Genomic DNA, 19,853 nt, shown 5'->3' on the forward strand with positions numbered 1-19,853 from the left:
AGGTGTATTCACATGCACCGCTTCACACCCACACATAGGTATACGCTTCCTCGTTTCGGCTGTTTAATATTCTTCTCCTTATCCTCAGCCTCCACCACCACTATACCACCAGGGTGCCAGCATTGCAAGTTCCTAAGTCCTAATTTTTGGCAGCTTTTGCTGGGAAAGCAGAAGCAAATACTATGGGAGACCCACTCCCCAATAATGGGACTTATGTTTGTAATATGCTGTACTGCATGGCTCTTGTAAGGGGCATTGCAAGTTGCTCCGTCCTAATTTTTGGCAGCTTTTGCTGGAAAAGCATAAGCAAATACTATGGGAGACCCACTCCCCAATAATGGGACTTATGTTTGTAATATGCTGTACTGCATGGCTCTTGTAAGGGGCATTGCAAGTTGCTCAGTCCTAATTTTTGGCAGCTTTTGCTTGCAAGGCATAAGCAAATACTATGGGAGACCCACTCCCCAATAATGGGACTTATGTTTGTAATATGCTGTACTGCATGGCTCTTGTAAGGGGCATTGCAAGTTGCTCCGTCCTAATTTTTGGCAGCTTTTGCTTGCAAGGCATAAGCAAATACTATGGGACACCCACTCCCCAATAATGGGACTTATGTTTGTAATATGCTGTACTGCATGTGACGCGCCCCCTGGGCCGTGTGTACACGTGTGTGGGATACCCGGTGCCGGGTCTCTGGGGTCTCTAGTCTCCGTGGCGGTGACCCGGTCCCGTAGCTCAGGCTGGTCAAACCAGTGGCAGTCTTTCTTAGGTTTTGAGGTTAATTGTCCGACTGCGCCACCCGTGGATTGCGGTCAGGGAGTACCACCGCTGCGAGGCAGACCGCTGAGGCTGTGTTGTGTGCGCAGCATAGAATGGGATAACTCCCCTCGGGAGGAGTATAGCCTCAGGGCAGTGAGTGTGGATGATGGGGGTGATGGTGCTCGAGCGCAGCAGGAATGACTCAGAGTATTTGCAGTGCAGTTCAGGGTCTTTACTGATGATTATAAGGTAGACCCTCCCGGGAGTACTGGCTAGCATAAGAGGCCTGGTCAGTCTGTGAGCAAGCAGGAGTTCCCCTGGCCAGGTGGAGTTGTAGGCCTCCCCGTCTGTCTGCACTCTTCCTGGCTACCTTTCTGTAAGCGGGTAGAAGTAGCCCACGTCCCTGAGTGTACCGTGTAGTGCTCACCCGTATGGCTGGTGACTTGGGGCCTTCTGTTAGCCTCCGCTCCACGACGGCGGTGCTGGTCCCTTGCTTGTGACTGAGCCTCCGGGCTTCTATGGCCAGAGGACCTGAAATCCCCTGCCGGCTGGTTTCTGCTGCTGGATATATAAGTCCTCACAGCTTCGGACTCCTGTGTCCGGTTCCTATTGTCTTCTGCCAGGGCGAGCTCTGCTCAGCTTCCAGCCCCTGGTCTTTAGCTCCTAGCTCCTACAGAGCTCCTTGCTGTTACTTTCCCTTGCTCTCACTCTGACTCTGACTGTTCTCTGACTCACTCAACCCCGCCCCAGATCCAGTTTATAAGGGCAGAATTCTCCCCTCCCAGGAATGGGGCAGGAGGATGTTGCATGTTTAAGGGATCCTGACCAGGAAACCTCCCACTTGCTCTCCGACGTAATATCTCTATTACTGTGGTGACCAGACCCCTGGGGTGCCACACATGGCTCTTGTAAGGGGCATTGCAGTTCCTCATAATTTTTGGAAAGCCTTCCATTCACTGCTTAGGCCAACAGTGCACGGGAGACCCAGTTGCTATAAATCGAAAAAAAGGTTTAGTTAACGCTAGTGTTGAGCCACCCCCGTAGTGTTCGAGTTCGGTTCGGTTCGTCGAACACCCGTGTGTTCGCCGAACTGTTCGTCGAACTGTTCGTCGAACACCTTCGAACACCGTTAAAACCAATGGCAGGCAAACAAAAACACATAGAAACACATAGAAAACACCTTCAAAGGTGTCCAAAAGCTGACAAACTGCTCAGAAGACACAACTAACACATGGAAAAGTGACAAGTACATATAGTCATGCGAAAAGAAAAGAGGTGGAGGAGTAAAAGGAGGGGGAGACACAGATATAGGCATGTCATGCCCTTCTAAAATCCAAAAAGTGAGAAGCCGACACGGCCAGTCCGCTCCTGCCCGTGCCACCTCCGTGTCGCCGGGTTTGTGCCAGAGCCGCGGTGAACCCTGATGGCCAGCCCCCCTCTCCCAATACTGGTGCCTGTCCGCTGGTGGGTCGAGCGAGCCCCCCTGTGGTGGAGGCAGCTCTAAGCTTTTTAATTTAAATTGTCTCTCTAATTTGAATGAATACACTTTAAATCCATTTACAAGGATCTATTGGAGGGCAAGTCTCATGCCAGCAGCCGCGTAATTCCAGCTCCAGTAGCGTCCACTAAAGCTGCTGCAGTTAAAAAGCTTTTATAAGGATCGAGCTCGGCTGTCCACCGCAAGGCATCCTACTGCCAGTCCCAGCCCCTATGCCTTGGGGTGCCTCCTGATGCTCTTCACTGAGTATCCCATGGTCCCGAAGCATTTCCTTTGAAAAAATTAAGTGTCTAAACTACAGGTGGTGTAGCTTGCTTAACAGCCGGGATAATCCGCTGACTAGCAGACACTGCTACTAGGCACAAAGTATTTCCTGGGCTAGATGCAGTTAAAAATTTGTAATTAGATACTCTCGTTGGATGCTGAGAAAGCATTCCATAGAGTCTCCTGGCACGCCATATATGATTCTCTTAAAAAGCTTGGGGTAGGGGTCTAGGGGACCCTTTTATAGCCAAAATCATGGCCCTGTATCGCAATACGTCACCTAGGCTGAAGATAAATGGAACTGTAGCACCCTGAGGGCTCGGTTGCTACAGACGTATTGCACCTCACCCAGAGGTGTGATATCTCACTCTCAGGTAAGGATGGAGTGTGGATCAGGACCCGACACCTGCATGCATTACACCACATTGCCGTGGGGCAGGGCGACCAATATGCCCCTGAGATGGGCACGACAGTCCCTGTCCCTGGCTGGAGTGGGGGGAGGGAACACTGAGGAAGGGGAACCCTGTAGTGCAGGAGCAGGGAGGAAGCAGTTCCTGGGTGCATTGAGAAGGGAGTATAAAAGGTGGGCACCATCTTAGTTCAGTGCAGAGAAGTCTGAGCAGAAGTGGCAGGGAGCAGGGGCTCTGCATGAGCTCTGCTCCGGAGGCGGGCCTAGTAACAGAGGCCCAGGCCTGGAAGAGGGAGAAGGAAGGAAGAGGAGCGGAGAAGGCTCCAGGAACGAGGAATGAAGGGATCCCAGGGGTGCGGACGGGCGAGTCGCCACCGCACGCCCGAATCCACCTGCGTGGAGGGGTCAGGCCAAAGGGGGAGACCGGTCCCCGAACTAGTGGAGGCAGGAAACGACCCTCAGCTAGAAACCGGAGGCTCTGACATTTTATGTGGCGCAGCCCCTCGCTACACCCGCTAGGAAGGCACCACATAGGGTCAGGGAAACTGGCGCCAAGTTTACCAGGAGGAGGCCCGAGGCAGCCGGACAGAAGTGTTGGTAAGAAAGGCCAGACAAAGGACACACAAAGGGGGTCCTGTGAAGTGCTCCAAAGTTATCTGGGAGTTGTCTGAGCCCCTCACCTGGTGAGCACAGTACGACGTGGGCAGCCGTTACCTGCAGACGTGGTCTGGATAATAAGAACTGTGAGTAAAGGCCCTGGACTGCATCACTGACTCCGTGTCGTTACTGCTGCTGCCCTGCACCATCACCCCCATCCTCCGCATACACTGCCCTGAGGCTATACTCCTCCCGTGGGGAGTTATGCTACGCTCTGCTGCACCCACAACACCAGCCTCAGCGGTCTGCCCTGTAGCGGCGGTTCACTCTGACCGCAATCCACGGGTGGCGTAGTCGGACATTTAAACATCAAAACCACATAAATAGTTCCGCCACTGGTTTGACCGCCCTGAGCCACGGAACCGGGTCGCCGCCACGAAGACTACAACCACCAGCATCCACCAAAAAGGGTCCGGCTCCGGGTGTCCCAAGGCCCAGGGGGTGCGTCAGAACATTTTCATCACCTTTCACAATCACCAATGGGACAAGGCAGGGATGTCCTCTGTCCCCTCTCTTATACATCCTAGTGACGGAGCACCTGCTCTCATCAATTCGCCATAACCCCAATATTAGGTGGATTGAGGTGGGAGGCACCGAGTACAAGTGCTCTCTATTTGCTGATGATGTCCTAGTATATATCACTCAATCACATATATCCATCCATGCTGTTATGGCTGAAATAGATCACTTTGTTACATGGTAAAATTTTAAAATCAATGCAGCGAAGTCTGAGGCCCTCGATGTCTCCCTCCCCAAATCCATATAGGATTCCATCCAGTCCAACTTTCCCTTTGCCTGGCCCTCACAGGGTATCAAATACTTAGGAATTCCTATTCATAGAGACCTCTCCCATCTATGTTATCTTAATTTTGGGCCCTTTATTGAACAATTCCATACAGACCACGGTTGGCAAGTTAGAACTGTAAGATTCACTACGTGAACCGCTGGTGTTTTGTGGAAAAGCACATGTACACCGCGTTCCAAATTATTATGCAAAAAGTGTTTAGGAGTGATAAGGGAAGAATTTGTTTGTTTGTCAGTTAAACTCATTGATGGTGATGTGTGTCAGGGCTCTTTATATCACTGTAAGCAATTGCAGACACCTGTGCTAATTAGTTTGGCAGGTGTGTCCAATGAAAGGCAAGACTACTTAAGAAGGCTCTCTCACATTATTAAGCAGCCTACATTTTCTGCCAAAATGGGAAAGAAAAAGGATGTGTCGGCTGCTGAGAAGCAACAAATTGTGGAGTGTTTAGGTCAAGGCATGACTACAATCAACATTGTGCGATGATCAGGATGAAGTGTCTTGGCAATCAAGAAGTATGTAGCTGATTCACAGTACACACGTGTGCGTGCTGATAAGGGCAAATTGAGGACTCTTTCCTACAGGCAATTACGTCAGGTTGAAAGAGCAGCGGCAAAAAAGCCTTGTCATAGCAGCAGACAAGTTTTTGAAGCTGCTTGTGCCTCCAACGTCCCCTGAACAACAAGATGCAGGGTCCTTCAGAGGTTTGTAGCTGTGCATACGCCATCCTGTCGACCTCCTCTATCCACTTCACACAAGCAGAAACGGCTCCAGTGGGCCAAACATTACATGAAGACTGATTTCAAAACTGTTTTGTTCACGGATGAGTGCCGTGCAGCGCTCGATGGTCCAGATGGATGGAGTGGAGGATGGCTGGTTGATGGACACCCCACGCAAACACGGCTACAGCGCCAACAAGGAGGAGGTGGAGTAATGTTTTGGGCTGAAATCATGGGGAGAGAGATTGTCGGCCCCTTTAGGATCCCTGAAGGCGCTAAAGATGAACTCCATAATGTATGTGGATTTTCTCAAACAGCACTTCCTGCCATGGTTCAAGAAGAAGAACCGTGTATTTCACAGCAAGATCATTTTTCTGCATGATAATGCACCATCTCATGCTGCACATAAAACATCTGCATCTCTGGCTGATATGGGCATAAAAGGGGACAAACTTATGGTGTGACCCCCATGCTCCCCTGACCTCTACCCCATTCAGAACCTTTGGAGCATCATTAAAAGGAGTGTCTATGATGGCGGGAGGCAGTTCACATCTAAGCAACAGCTCTGGGAGGGTATTCTGTCCTCATGCAAAACAATTGAAGCAGAAACCATCCAAAACCTGACAAATTCAATGGACGAGAGAGTTCAGAAGCTCCTTTCGAACAAGGGGTCCTATGTGAAAATGTAACATCACCTAGAATAAAGTTTTGAGTTGAAAACTGTTTGATTTCAGTTTCTAACAACCTGCTAATGCTTATAATTTCAAAAATGACCATTTTTTTGGTCTTTATTAAAATGAAAAGGTTGATCGAAAAGTTTGGGGGATCTAAGAGTGTGGCAACCCAGTAGTCATGATTACTTCGAATTCTGACAATATGAGGGTCATGCTGCAGGTAGTGCAGCAAGAAGGCACTTATGTGTCTTGCGCATCTCGGAGCCCCAAAATTATTTTCCGGGCTAGATGCAGCTAAAAATTATTTTTAATTTTAAATCTGGTGGAGCTTATTATAGATGGCCTAATAGGATCAGTGCTGCACACTGCTACAAAGCCCAAATTATTTTCCAGTCAAGATACAGATAAACATGATTAGTAATTTGAAAGCTTAAAACGTTTGGTAGGGTGATTTTAACCAATCATCAAGCTTTTACTCTCCCCAGGATGACACAGGGGTAGAAAAGTCGTTTCGGATCCATGATTTGTTCATCTTTATGAACGTGAGTCTGTCTACATTATCAGTGGAGAGCCGCGTGCGCTTATCTGTCAGCACACCACCAGCAGCGCTGAACACACGTTCAGACAGAACGCTGGCTGCGGGGCATGACAAGATCTCCAAGGCGTAAGTGGCTAGCTCCGGCCATTTATCCAGATTGGAAGCCCAAAAAGAGCAAGGGTCCAGTGACACAGTCGTGGCTTCAATGTTTACTTGGAGATACTCCTGTACCATCGTCTCTAGGCGTTGACTATGTGTCAGACTTCTTGTCTCCTGTGGCCTTGCAAAGGATGGGCTAAAAAAGTGGTGAAATGATTCCGCAAAATTGATGTTACCAGCAGATACTGTGGTTCTGTTACGGTTTGAGTGCTGAACACTTGACGGTCCCACGGTTGGCAAGTTGGAACTGTGAGATTCACTACGTGCACCACTGGTATTTTGTGGAAAAGCACATGTAAGATTCTGCAACAGTCTCTGCTGATACTCCTGCATGCGTGCATCCCTTTCTATGGCAGGAATAATTTCTGCAAATTTACTTTTGTACCGGGGATCTAACAGTGTGGCAACCCAGTAGTCAGGATTATTTCTAATTCTCACAATTCGAGGGTCATGTTGCAGGTAGTGCAGCAAGAAGGCACTCATGTGTGTTGCGCATCCAGGAGCACCAAGTCCCTGTTGTGTTGGTGGCGAGGTAACAATCATGCTTCCTTCCTCTGTCCTCTCCCCCCAACCTCGCACAACAGAAATGTGATCAAGGTCTCCCTCATCTGATGAGTCTTCCATCAGTTCGTCCTCCACTTCTTCCTGGGCTCCTGCACCTTCCTCACTAGTTTGGCTGCTACCATGCGCCCTGGTAAAACCATCTCCCCCACCCTCACATGCCTGCCGCCTTGGTGCTGCCGACCTTCTGGACCTTGCAGATGTTAGCCCTTCCGCATACAACTCCTCCTCCTCTACTTCCTCCACCTCCTCTTGTGCCACCACCTGACTCCGAATTCTGTTTAACATGTGCTCCAGCATGTAAATCACCGGAATAGTCATGCTGATAATGGCATCGTCAGCACTAAACATCTTCGTCGCCATTTCAAAACTGTGCAGAAGGGTGCATAGGTCCCTGATCTGAGACCACTCCTCCAGCGTGATTTGCCCCACCTCTGAATCTCGTTGGCCCAGGCTATACGTCAGAACGTATTGCACCAGGGCTTGTCGGTGCTGCCACAGTCGCTGCAACATGTGCAGAGTTGAATTCCACCGGGTAGGCACATCGCATTTTAGCCGGTGAAGTGGCAGGCCCAACGACTTCTGTAGAGATGTAAGTCGCTGAGCTGCGGGATGCGAACGGCGGAAGTGAGCACACAGCGACCGTGCCCTCTGCAGAAGGCCATCTAGTCTGGGATAGTGGGCTAAAAATTGCTGGACAACCAGGTTCAACACGTGAGCCATACAAGGCACGTGTGTGACATTGCCCCGGCGAAGGGCCGCACCCAGGTTTGCAGCATTGTCGCACACGGCCTTCCCTGGTTTCAGGTCCAGTGGAGACAACCATTCATGAAATTGGTTCTCCAGAGCTGACCACAACTCCTCAGCTGTGTGACTCACATTTCCCAGACATTTCAATGTAAAAACCGCCTGATGACGTTGAGCCCTACTGCCAGCATAGTAAGGAGGTGTGCAGGATCCCTTCTGCGCAGTTAGAAAGCTTGTGGCATGACCAGACAGGCTTTGGGTGCAGGTGGAAGACCGAGAGGAGGTTGAGGAGGCAGAAGCAGTGGAGGAACTTTGACATAAAGAGGATTGACGCACAACTCGTGGGGACGGCAAGACTTGGACAGCAGCCCCTTGTCCTGCTGTCACCATAGTTACCCAGTGCCCAGTCAGCGACATGTAACGCCCCTGTCCATGCCTACTCGTCCAAGTGTCTGTGGTGAAATGCACCCTGTCACACACAGAGTTTCTCAAAGAAGCGGTGATGTTGTGTGCGACATGCTGGTGGAGCGCAGGCACACCTTTCTTTGAGAAGTAGTGCCGACTGGGCATCTGGTACTGGGGCACTGCGACGGACATAAGGTCTCGAAAATCCTCTGTGTCCACCAGGCGGAAAGGCAGCATTTCTGTAGCCAAGAGCTTGCAGATGGTGAAATTCAACCTCTTAGCTTTCTCATGGCTAGGAGGAAATGGTCTTTTACTTGTCCACATCTGAGGGACCGAGGGCTGGCTATTGTGCTTAGACGGGGTTGATAAGGGTGTCCCCGGCAAACTGCCGGTCTGTGAGGAAGATGCAGGCGGACATGTTAGGTTGCCTTGATCCAAAGGTGGTGCTATCGATGTCGGACAGCGCTCAACACCAGCTGGTGTTACCACCTCCAAAGAAAATGATGACCTGCCAATCACGCTGGCTGTTGCGGGTAAAGAGGTGGCAGGTCTGCGCCCCAAAACAGGTGTGACTGCTGTCCCCCCAGTCACAGAGGATGAAGAGGCCGCGGATGCACAAGATATGGCAGACGGTGGTTGGCCCGGCCGGCTAGGCCGCATTGTAGCACACTGAGCTTCCCACTGCAACTTATGCTTCATGTCCATGTGCCGGTTCATGCATGAAGTACTCAAACTATGTATTTTTTGGCCTCTACTTAGCTTTTGCTGACAAATGTTACAGATAACACGAGTTGGGTCATCTTTATCGATCTGAAAAAATGCCCAGGCTATGCAAGGCTTAGCACCCATGCGACCTGAAGAGCCACCACGACTTGTGGTGAGAGGCAGAGTTGTGTTTGAGGATGCAGTTGTTGACGTGCTTCCAGTACTACGTCTCTGTCCAGGAAGGCGCAACCTGACCTCGTCGTCACTAGCATCTTCCTCCACCTCCTCTGCTGACCTCATCTCTTGGCTGACTGTGGGTTGACAGTAAGTGGGATCTCCGACCTCATCATCATCACCCTGTGCGTTATCACACCCGTCGTCCTCAGAGCCAACCTGTTCCTGCCCTGACAAAAAACTAAAGTTGTCGCTCCAATCAGGTATTTGAGTCTTATCATCGTCTTCCTCATTGTCTCCACCAACAGGAGTTACAGTTTGGGAATGAGGGTCTACATTATGGTCAGAACCTTCTGCGTCTGGTCCTGGATCCGACTCATAAAGATTCTGGGCATCAGTGCAGATCATTTCCTCGTCTGGATTCACAGAAGCGCTGGAGTCGACCTCTGATTCCCAGGCTATAGTATGAGTAAACAGCTCTGCAGACTCAACCATCTGTTCTACCTCATACTCAGACGGGCAGCTGGAGATTTGGGAGCTGTGAGGAAGCAAGTGCGATTTGGGTGACACCTTTGAGGACTGGAGTATTTGTGATGTTGAAGTTGATGTGGAGGAGAGCCCACTTAAAGGAGCACTTGATATCCGTTGAAGCACCTGCTGTTTTTGTGCCTCATCTGGAATTTGTAGCGATTGGCGTGGCCGTAAGAAAGGGATCTTATCACATTGTCCGCTAAAAGAAGTAGACATTTTAGTTTGGCTGGAAGATGGTCTTTCTTCTGCAGATGTTACTGTTGCTTTAACACCTACCCCACGGACACAACCTTTTTTCCCCTTCCCAACACGCCTATTCCCCTTTCCACCAGCAGCAGGCCTTTTTCCACTCATTTTGGTGGTTAACTAATTCACAACTCTGGAGTTGTTTGCACAAAAAAACAATGGATGGTAACCGAGCAGAGCTGAGTGGCCAAACTGTGGTATTAGGCCAAAACTATTGGCTGGGTTAGATGCAGAAAAAAATTATTTTGAATTTGCAACCTGATGGAGGTCAGTATAGATGGACTAATACAACAAGTCCCACACACAGCTAGAAGCCCAAATATTTTTTCAGAGGTACTGTAGATGCAGATAAAAATTAGTTTTAATTTTTCAACCTGATGGAGGTCAGTATAGATGGACTAATAGAGAAAGTCCGACACACTACTAGAAGGCCAAATATTTTTTCAGAGCTAGATGCAGAAAAAAATTATATTCAGTTTGCAACCTGATGGAGGTCAGTATAGATGGATTAATAGAACAAGACCCACACACAGCTAGAAGCCCAATATTTTTTCAGAGGTAGATGCAGAAAAAAATATATTCAGTTTGCAACCTGATGGAGGTCAGTATAGATGGACTAATAGAACAAGTCCCACACACTGCTAGAAGCCCAAATATTTTTTCAGAGGTACTGTAGATGCAGATAAAAATTAGTTTTAATTTGCAACCTGATGGAGGTCAGTATAGATGGACTAATAGAGAAAGTCCGACACACTACTAGAAGGCCAAATATTTTTTCAGAGCTAGATGCAGAAAAAAATTATATTCAGTTTGCAACCTGATGGAGGTCAGTATAGATGGACTAATAGAGAAAGTCCGACACACTACTAGAAGGCCAAATATTTTTTCAGAGGTAGATGCAGAAAAAAATATATTCAGTTTGCAACCTGATGGAGGTCAGTATAGATGGATTAATAGAACAAGACCCACACACAGCTAGAAGCCCAATATTTTTTCAGAGGTACTGTAGATGCAGATAAAAATTAGTTTTAATTTGCAACCTGATGGAGGTCAGTATAGATGGACTAATAGAGAAAGTCCGACACACTACTAGAAGGCCAAATATTTTTTCAGAGCTAGATGCAGAAAAAAATTATATTCAGTTTGCAACCTGATGGAGGTCAGTATAGATGGACTAATAGAGAAAGTCCGACACACTACTAGAAGGCCAAATATTTTTTCAGAGGTAGATGCAGAAAAAAATATATTCAGTTTGCAACCTGATGGAGGTCAGTATAGATGGATTAATAGAACAAGACCCACACACAGCTAGAAGCCCAATATTTTTTCAGAGGTAGATGCAGAAAAAAATATATTCAGTTTGCAACCTGATGGAGGTCAGTATAGATGGACTAATAGAACAAGTCCCACACACTGCTAGAAGCCCAAATATTTTTTCAGAGGTACTGTAGATGCAGATAAAAATTAGTTTTAATTTGCAACCTGATGGAGGTCAGTATAGATGGACTAATAGAGAAAGTCCGACACACTACTAGAAGGCCAAATATTTTTTCAGAGGTAGATGCAGAAAAAAATATATTCAGTTTGCAACCTGATGGAGGTCAGTATAGATGGACTAATACAACAAGTCCCACACACAGCTAGAAGCCCAAATATTTTTTCAGAGGTACTGTAGATGCAGATAAAAATTAGTTTTAATTTGCAACCTGATGGAGGTCAGTATAGATGGACTAATAGAGAAAGTCCGACACACTACTAGAAGGCCAAATATTTTTTCAGAGGTAGATACAGAAAAAAATATATTCAGTTTGCAACCTGATGGAGGTCAGTATAGATGGATTAATAGAACAAGACCCACACACAGCTAGAAGCCCAATATTTTTTCAGAGGTAGATGCAGAAAAAAATATATTCAGTTTGCAACCTGATGGAGGTCAGTATAGATGGACTAATAGAACAAGTCCCACACACTGCTAGAAGCCCAAATATTTTTTCAGAGGTACTGTAGATGCAGACAAAAATTAGTTTTAATTTGCAACCTGATGGAGGTCAGTATAGATGGACTAATAGAGAAAGTCCGACACACTACTAGAAGGCCAAATATTTTTTCAGAGGTAGATGCAGAAAAAAATATATTCAGTTTGCAACCTGATGGAGGTCAGTATAGATGGACTAATACAACAAGTCCCACACACAGCTAGAAGCCCAAATATTTTTTCAGAGGTACTGTAGATGCAGATAAAAATTAGTTTTAATTTGCAACCTGATGGAGTTCAGTATAGATGGACTAATAGAATGATGCTATGCCCAAAAGATTTTACTTCACTAGGTGCAGTAAAAAAATTGGTATTCTATACACAGGTGGTATATCTTGCAACACAGATAGGCTACTCCACTGACTAACACACTCTGCAATAGGCCAAAAAGGATTAGCTTTGCTAGATTCAGCCAAATGCTGTGAAAAAAACTTGCACAGCACTGGCACAGACCTGCCTGGCAAAAACTGATAGGAACTCATGTAACCTAGTCCTGAAAAGGACTGCAATTACAATTAGTCTTTACTCCCACAACCGATCTATTTAAGAGCACAGACCTCCCTGATAAAAGTCGTAGGAAATGCTGTAACCTAGTCCTTAAAAGGACTGCAATCACAACTATTTCCTACTCCCAAGCTTTCTGTATATTTGTGCGAAAATTGGCTTGAAATTAACAAGGTATAGCGCACACAGCAACAGCGGTGCCGTCTAACACGCAGCTGCAGCAGTGAGAAAATGGTGGCGACGGGGAAAATGGCTTGGTCTTATAGGGCAAGGACATGTGACATACACTGCCAATGACACATGCCCTTGCTTGTGTGAAAAAAAGCACTTCGCTCCGTGTGTGCGCTGCTGATAGGCTGACAGATTGCACCTCCCCACTGTAAATGCGGGAAAGAGAAAAAAAAATGGAGATCTTCATTGTTCCTGCAGAGATCCATCCCCTGCCCCTCCCCCCACCCCGCTGTACACTCAAACTGCGTATTAACATTAATTTTCATCATTACTGAGAAAAAATCCAGTTATGATTTTGGTGCACGAACAGTTATCGAACATAACCTCGAACAGCCGAATTTTTCTCAAATTGTTCGTGTTCGCCGAACGGCTTGAACACCGCCCAAAACAGCTCGAATTTGAGATTGGCGAACAGTTCGAGTAGAACAACGCTCATCTCTAGTTAACGCCCTCTGACCTCCATGTCATTTCCAAGGGGCATTGTAGTGGCTCGAAATATTTGGTAGGCATTGCACTCACTGTATGCCCTATAACTGTGTAGCCGAACCGCTCCTTTTGTTACAGAAACATATCCTACAAGACATATCTGGTTGACTGGCCTGATATTGATGTGAATGGTCCCTGTTCCTCCTGCTCTTTCTCCTTTGCCACCACCTCATCCATCATTTATCACCTGAAGCTTTGTTTTAACGGGAGTCATAGAACTGGGATAGTAGCAGGAAAACATCCAGCAATCCCCGGAGGAGGTAGGATATGCGCCAAAATTCGGACCACCTCAGGCCTAGCCGCTACTACATACATGCGCTTGCATTCCAAGAAAACAAAGCAGATGCTAACTTCTATCATCAACATCATGCTCCTCACCTAGGCACTCTCAACTCCCCTGATGGAGAAGCCAGGGCCCACCGGAGGAGTCTGGTTCTCTGGTGGGCTCGTCCAATGCTGCCCTAAAGCAGGCCAGGCTAAGAAAAGTGTGGGGGAAGGTGACATGAGAAATCAGGGCGGCTGGGGACCGAGTATGGACACCTGGCTGCCACCTGGCGGCTGGGGACCGAGCGTGGACACCCGGCCGCCGGGCGGCTGGGGACAGAGTATGGATACCTCGCTGCCGAAGCGGCCATGAGGTAGTGGCCAGCTTCGGCCTCCTCCAAACTAAAAGGCCCCATTTCAAGTGAAAGCTAGCAGTATGGTATTGCAGCCTGTGGGTGGGTGGGTGGTTGGCTGCATATTTTCGCTTGCATTGCACGGAATGGGGGAGGTACAATTGAACACTGCCCTGGGACAAGGACTTGCACGGGGATAGTTGCAAGTCTGCATCTTCTGATGCGGCAAGGATCACTTCTGATGGGCACACTTTTAGACAGTGACCTGGGGGTCAGAGATGCTTCCAGGGGTCTTCCCCATGCTGATCCCTTGTCTTTTCAGCACTGCATGCATGTGTCACACAGCACATGGCCAGATAAGGTTGTAAAATGTTAAAATGACATTTCCCGGTGAACGCATTTGTCACGGTTGAAAGCAATACAAAAGTGCAAAAACGCATGAAAAATGCTACTTGTGAACATAGCCCAAGGTGTGGAGGAGTATTTTTGTTTTTGGTTATTTATTTTACCTTATACACAAGTTTTTACCCTGGAAAGGAAATTCCTTAACATATTTCACAGGAAAACCGTTTCAGTTTCGTTTTTGAACGTTTTATTGTGAGCCCGCAAAAGTGGCTTAATACCTCTGACCACGTTGTTGACAGCAGTGACCTGGGGGTCAGAAATGCTTCCAGGGGCGATCCCCATGCTGCCCCCATGTCTTTTGAGCACTGTCACTATCGTTTTGGGCACTTTTTAGGCTTTCTACAGACTGCCGGGGTGCTGCCGCAAAAATGCTCGGGTCTCTCATAGACTAACATTGGGCTCGTTGCTCGGGTCGAGCACCCGAGTATCACGGTAAGCTCGGCCCGAGCTTCGAGCACCCAAGCATTTTAGTGATCGCTCAACACTATCAGTCGTCATCTTGGTGAGGACACGGAAGTCTTGCCCGTTACCAGTCTGGCACCCATGGCTGACTTTATGTTACGCGGCCTTAACCGTGACCCTCGCATTGTCAAAATGTTGGGTGACAGTCATTACTGGTTGATGACACTTTTAGACCCCCTCTACAAGGAGAACTTTCACTCTCTTATTCCTGAGTTGGAGAGGTCTACAAAAACGGGGCAGTACCAGAAGGCCCTTGCTGCAGAACTATTAAAAAAATTCCCATCTGAACACGGTAGCGGCAGAGGTCACAGTTCGCTGCCCAACTAAGGCATACAGGCGAGAGAGACGCAACTCCAATCCAGCAGAGGCAGGGGAACACTGTCAATGTTCTAGGACAGTTTTCTGAGACCTGCCCAGCTTACAGGCCCTGAGGCGCAGGGTACTCTCATAAGGAGTGGAAAGTTTCAAAAGATGGTGAGGGAGTACCAGCGTCCTCCGTGATTCCTCTGTGCCTTTTAATTATTGGGTATCCAAGCTGGACACTTGGAATGAACTCACTCTGTATGCCTTGGAGGTCCTGGCCTGCCCTGCCGCTAGCGTGTTATCGGAGCGTGTTTTTAGTGCCGCTGGAGGAATTATAACTGATAAGCGCACTCGCCTGTCAACTGACAATGCTGACAAGCTGACCCTTATCAAAATGAACAAGGGCTGGATTGGGCCAGACTTCTCATCACCACCAAATGACAGCAGAGTAACATAAAGTCAAATCCACTGTGTTATTTCGGGAGGTGTATTCCCATGCATTGCTTCACACCCACACATGGGTATACGCTTCCTCATTTCAGCTGTTTTTTGCTCTTCTCCTTATCCTCAGCCTCCACGACCACTATACCACCAGGGTAACCGTGGTCCATGTTGCCAGCATTGCAAGTTCCTCTGTCCTAATTTTTGGCAGCTTTTGCTTGGAAGGCATAGGCAAAGACTATGGGAGACCCACTCCCCAATAATGAGAATAATGTTTTTAATATGCTGCACTGCATGGCTCTTGTAAGGGACATTGCAAGTTCCCCCTTCCTAATTTTTGGCAGCTTTTGCTTGGAAGGCATAGGCAAAGACTATGGGAGACCGACTCCCCAATAATGGGAATAATGTTTTTAATATGCTGTACTGCATGGCTCTTGTAAGGGGCATTAAAATCGTCTTGTTAAGCTACTGTGACCTCCACGTCTCTTCCACAGGGCGTTGATATTGTCTTTTTATTCCACTGCGACCTCCACCACTCTTCCAAGGGGCATTAAAAGCGTCTTGTTAAGCTACTGTGACCTCCACGTCTCTTCCACAGGGCGTTGATATTGTCTTTTTATTCCACTGTAACCTCCACCACTCTTCCAAGGGGCATTGATATTGTCTTTTTATTCCACTGCGACCTCCACCACTCTTCCAAGGGGCATTAAAACCATCTTGTTAAGCTACTGCGACCTCCACATCTCTTCCAAGGGGCATTAAAACTGTCTTGTTAAACCACTCTGAACTCCACGTCTCTTCTAAGGGGCATTAAAACCGTCTTGTTAAACCACTCTGAACTCCACAGCTCTTCCAAGGGGCATTGACATGTTGTTTTTAATTACCTCTAACCTCCACGACTCTTGCAACGGGCATTGCATTTCCTCCTAATTTTTGTCAGCTTTTGCTTTTCAATGCATAGGCGAACACTAAGGGAGACCCACTCCCCAATAATGGGTAGAAGGTTTTTAATACGCTGTAATCCACATCTGTTTCAAGGGGCATTGCAGTGCCTAATAATTTTTGGAAAGCCTTCCATTCCCTGCCTAGGCCAACAGTGTACAGGAGACCCAGTTGCTATAAATGGAAAAAACGGTTTAGTTAAGGCCCTCTGACCTCCATGTCACCTCCAAGGGGCATTGGAGTGCCTCAAAATTTTTGGTAGGCATTGCATTCACTGTATGCCTTATAACTGTGTAGCTGAACCGCTCCTTTTGGTACAGAAACATATCCTACAAGACATGTGTGGTTGGCTGGCCTGATATTGATGTGAATGGTCCCTGTTCCTCCTGCTCTTTCTCCTTTGCCACCACCTCATCCATCATTCATCACCTGAAGCTTTGTTTTAACGGGAGTCATAGAACTGGGATAGTAGCAGGAAAACATCCAGCAATCCTCGAAGGAGGTAGAATATGCGCCAAAACGCTGACCACCTCAGGCCTAGCTGCTGCTACATACATGCGCTTGCATTCCAAGGAACAGAAAGCTAAGGAGGTGGATGGCCTCATGATCATGAATAATTTACTCGTTGTGTAGGAGGCTGACCACTGCTGCTGTCTACCTTCTGAACTTTGTGTTGAAGCCTGATTGACCCAGGACCCGCAATCCTCTATGTCTGGAGGACGTGTTGCATCCCAGTGTCCAACTGTGTCCCGGCTTCCACAATATTAACCCAGTGTGAAGGCGTCAGTGAGATGGACCATTCCTGGCCACATTCACTTGTCCACGTGTTTGTGGTTAGGCTGTCCTTCCCACTAAATGCACTGGGGAGGGCACAGGTAATGTTTTGGTATGTGCACTTGTGTATAAGGCGCACCGGGACAAATAGGGGTGGCTGGGGACCGTTTATGGACACCTGGCCACCCCCACGCGGCTGGGGACTGTGTGTGGGCACCCGGCCGCGGGGCGGCTGGGGACTGAGTATGGACACCCGGCCGCCCCCTGGCGGCTGGGGACCAAGCGTGGACACCCGGCCGCCGGCGGCTGGGGACTGAGTATGAATACCAGGCTACCGACGCAGCCATGACGTGGTGGCCAGATTCCACCTCCACATGCCTAAAAGGCCCAATTTCAAGTGCAAGCAAGCTAGCAGTATGGTATTGCACCCTGGGGGTGGGTGGGTGGCAGGCTGCATACTTGCGCTTGTATTGCAAGTTATGGGGGAGGTACAATTGAACACTGCCCTGGGACAAGGACTTGCACGGGGATAGTTGCAAGTCTGCATCTTCTGATGCGGCAAGGATCACTTCTGATGGGCACACTTTTAGGCAGTGACCTGGGTGTCAGAGATGCTTCCAGGGGTCTTCCCCATGCTGTTCTCATGTCTTTTTAGCACTGTATGCATGTGTCACACAGCACATGGCCAGATAAGGTTGTAAAATGTTAAAATGACATTTCCCGGTGAAGGCATTAGTCACGGTTGAAAGCAATACAGACGTGCAAAAACGCATAAAAAATGCTACTTGTGAACATAGCCCAAGGTGTGGAGGAGTATTTTTGTTTTTGGTTATTTATTTTACCTTATACACAAGTCTTTACCCTGGAAAGGATGTTCCTTAACCCCTTTCCGACCTCGTCAGTAATAGTACGCACCAGGTCGGGAAGGCCGGTTCAGCGGGGGCTCCGGCGGTGAGCCCGCACTGAAGCGAGCACATGTCAGCTGATTATTGGAATCGCAATCCACCCGCGGCTGTTAACATGTTAAATCTCTGACAGTGGCATTTAACTCGCGCTTCCGGGAGTCCTAAGCCCCGCCCATCAGTGACCCCGTCACGTGATCGCGGGTCACCAATGGGTGGGCATGACAACTCAGGGTCTGCAGCAGACGCCTGTGGTTGTCATGTCTCAATTGCTATGAGCGCCACCTAGTGGTCAGCGCTCATAGCAAGTGAGCATTTCTCCTGCATACAAGCGATTTGCTCATCGCTTGTATGCAGTAGAAGCAATCAGATAACTGCTGCTTCTAGTCTCCTCTGGAGACTATAGAAGCAAGCAGAAAGTGTAAAAAAAAAGTTTTTAAAAAAATAAAAAAAATAAAAAATATATAAAAGTTTAAGTCACCCCCCTTTCGCCCCATTCAAAATAAAATATATATATATATATATAAAAAAAAAACACATACACATATTTGGTATCGCCGCGTTCAGAATCGCCCGATCTATAAATATAAAAGAAGAATTAATACAATCAGTAAACGGCGTAACGAGAAAAAAAATTTAAACGCCAGAATTAAGTTTTTTTGGTCGCTACAACTTTGCAATAAAATGCAATAACGGGCGATCAAAACATCGGATCTACCCCAAAATGGTATCAATAAAAACGTCAGCCCGGCACGCAAAAAATAAGCCCTCACCTGGCCCCAGATCCCGAAAAATGGAGAAGCTAAGGGTCTCGGAAAATGGCGTCATTTTTTTGTTTTTTTTAGCAAGCTTTGGATTTTTTTTTCACCACTTAAATAAAAAAGAACCTATACATGTTTGGTGTCTATGAACTCGTAACGACCTGGAAAATAATGATGGCAGGTCAGTTTTAGCAATCTGTGAACGTGGTAAAAAAAGGACCCAAAAAACAACTGTGGAATTGCATTTTTTTTGCAGTTTCACTGCACTTGGAATTTTTTTCCCATTTTCCAGCACAAGATATGGTAAAACCAGTGATGGTGTTTAAAAGTACGACTCGTCCCGCAAAAAATAAGCCCTCACATGGCCATATTGAACGAAAATTGAAAAAGTTCTGGCTCTGGGAAGAAGGGGAGCAAAAAAGGAAAATACAAAAACAGAAAGACCCATGGTCGTTAAGGGGTTAACATATTTCACAGGAAAGCACTTTCACTTTCGTTTTTGAACGTTTTATTGTGAGCCTGTAAAAGTGGCTTAATACCTCTGACCACGTTGTTGACAGCAGTGACCTGGGGGTCAGAAATGCTTCCAGGGGCGATCCCCATGCTGTCCCCATGTCATTTGAGCACTGTCACTATCGTTTTGGGCACTTTTTAGGCTTTCTACAGACTGCCGGGGGAGCCGCCGCAAAAATGTTCGGGTCTCCCATAGACTAACATTGGGCTCATTGCTCGGGTCGAGCACCCGAGTATCACAGTGAGCTCGGCCCGAGCTTCGAGCACCCGAGCATTTTAGTGCTCGCTCAACACTAGTAAAGTTCTATAAACGTGTTCTTTAGGCTTCCATCTGGCTGGGTTACACTTTTCATACCATTTGTTTAACTGTATAAGAAAGCACAGTATAGTATGCGTATGCACAGATTGCACCTTCCTATACTGAGGGCCGTTGCAAATGTATACCGCACAGTATAGTATGCGTTTCTTTACAATTGTTCCCTGTGGTGCATTAATGCATCCATCCTGACTGAGACCACTATTGTGAGTATATTTGCTGAGTGTATGCACCCGGCAATGGCCACAAATGTTGTGTGTAACCTGAAATGCGTAAACCAGGGGTGGGGAACCTTAGGCCTGTGGGCTGT

The 19,853-nt window shown here is 47.6% G+C and overlaps 1 protein-coding gene across 3 annotated transcripts in view; it reads left to right on the forward strand.

The window, feature by feature from the left end:
- Window positions 1-19,853, forward strand: part of PTPN22 (protein tyrosine phosphatase non-receptor type 22) — a 233,985-nt gene that overhangs the window by 84,634 nt on the left and 129,498 nt on the right. The gene's annotated exons all lie outside the window — the stretch shown is intronic.

This window comes from Phyllobates terribilis, unplaced genomic scaffold (assembly GCF_046119375.1).
Source record: "Phyllobates terribilis strain yellow unplaced genomic scaffold, ASM4611937v1 Scaffold_2__4_contigs__length_985480577, whole genome shotgun sequence".
NCBI classification, from domain to species: domain Eukaryota; kingdom Metazoa; phylum Chordata; class Amphibia; order Anura; family Dendrobatidae; genus Phyllobates; species Phyllobates terribilis.